We start from the raw sequence: 1,686 nt of genomic DNA, 5'->3' as shown, positions 1-1,686 counted from the left end.
CCCAGACTCATCTTCAATTGCCTCTCCATCCTGGACCCCCAGGATGAGGACCCGGGCTCAAAGACAACCTTCCTGATCTCACGCACTGCCTTGAGAGGCTGATTTGGGATTCGGATCCAGGGCTGAAGGAATCTCCCATCACAACAGACTCCACTCTCTGCCGTACCCTTTAGGTCCTCTTGTCCAGCTTTTAATCATCCTTCCATGCTAAGTCTCCATAGCCGGGCGACCAGCCCTCTCCCGAATAGAGATTTTAACTTAATTCCACGGCTCTCTCCTAGACCTGCCCAGATAACATCCGGCCTAGGCCCCGCCCCGCCCCCGGGAGGTAAGGCCACGCCCCCATCCAGTTCCCCCCCACCCCCCCCAAGCAGCAGAGAGACCACGCCCCAAATCCTGGCCGTGTCCAACTCTTGGAAGGCAGCTCCTAGAGTGAACTCAAGTTCCTTGAGCAAGGGGCTCACTGCTTGCAGCACTGCCCTGAAGTGAGTACGCAAGGGCAAGGTCAGTTCTGAGTTTAGATTGACCTACTGGGGCAGGACGGGGATGGGATAGAGGGGGAGAATGAGGGACAGAGGCGAGTGAAGAAGGCTGGAGGTGCTAACAGGCCTGATCTGGGCTGGGGCATAGGAACAGAGAAGGGGACAGTCAGTGAGAGCCGGGAGGCAGGAGGGGCCAGGCTTGGGGAGGGATGGGTTGGGGGAGGGGAAGTTAGGGGTGTGCCCCAGAGACTGGGGGACTCACAGACCCAGGGGGTGGAAGAGGAAGAGCAGGGCTCTTGGTGGAAAATGCTGGGCTCAAGTGGGGCTTGAGGAGGTGAGAGGCTGGGCTCCCACCTGCGTGTTGTGAGGGGGGGGGATGTCGTGAGTGTAGATGTCTCCTTGGATCTGCTCAGCTGAGAGACTGGGGCCAGAGCTCAGATCATCCTGAGTCCCGTCTGCCCCTCTCCTCACTCGCAATCGCTCAGCAAACCCTGAGGGCTCCCTTTAGAGGTATCAGGAGTGGACCCCTTCTCCCTCCCTGCCTGCACCCGGGCTAGCCCAGTCCTCACTCCGCCTCTCCTCAGCCCTGTGGTCTGACCCCCGCACAGATGCCTGAGGGACCCGTGAGGTGAGGCCCTGTCCTGCTTCTGCTCAACATCGCCCACGGCCCCTGGGTCCCTCAGAGGAACGGCCGCGTCCTCCCCGTGGTGCCAGGTGAGGCCCCTTTCTTCCCTCTGGCGTCACCTTCCCCCCTCCCCTTGCTCCCTGGGCTCCATCCACACTGGCCCCGCTGACACCCTCACACACACCAGGCCCGCCTCCCCGGCCTCCTCTTCCCCCACGTTCCGCACGGCTCACCCTCACCTGCTGCAGGTGTTTCCTCCCTGTCTCCCCTTCTGCACGCCTTCTCCTCCCCCGTCACACCTGCTGTCTCCCCCAGCTCCACTGGGTCGCCTCCTGACATGCACTATCCCTTCTGGGTCAGGTTCACTGTTTCTGCCTGTGCCCCCTGCCACAGTGGGGCTCCAGGAGGGGCGCTGTTCTCTGTCTGGTCACTGCGGGCTTCTCAGGGGCTAGGTTGGTGTTGGGCACGTGATGGATGCTGAGCTGATACGTGCTGCACGGAGAAGGGGGTGGACTGTGGTGGGGACGGAGGTGCGGGTAGTGCCGGATGGGGTATGGGATAGGGTAGGGCAGGCGCGGA

The sequence above is a fragment of the Panthera leo genome, chromosome E2 (genome assembly GCF_018350215.1).
Source record: "Panthera leo isolate Ple1 chromosome E2, P.leo_Ple1_pat1.1, whole genome shotgun sequence".
Classification (NCBI taxonomy): Eukaryota; Metazoa; Chordata; class Mammalia; order Carnivora; family Felidae; genus Panthera; species Panthera leo.
This window is presented reverse-complemented; position numbering follows the sequence as displayed.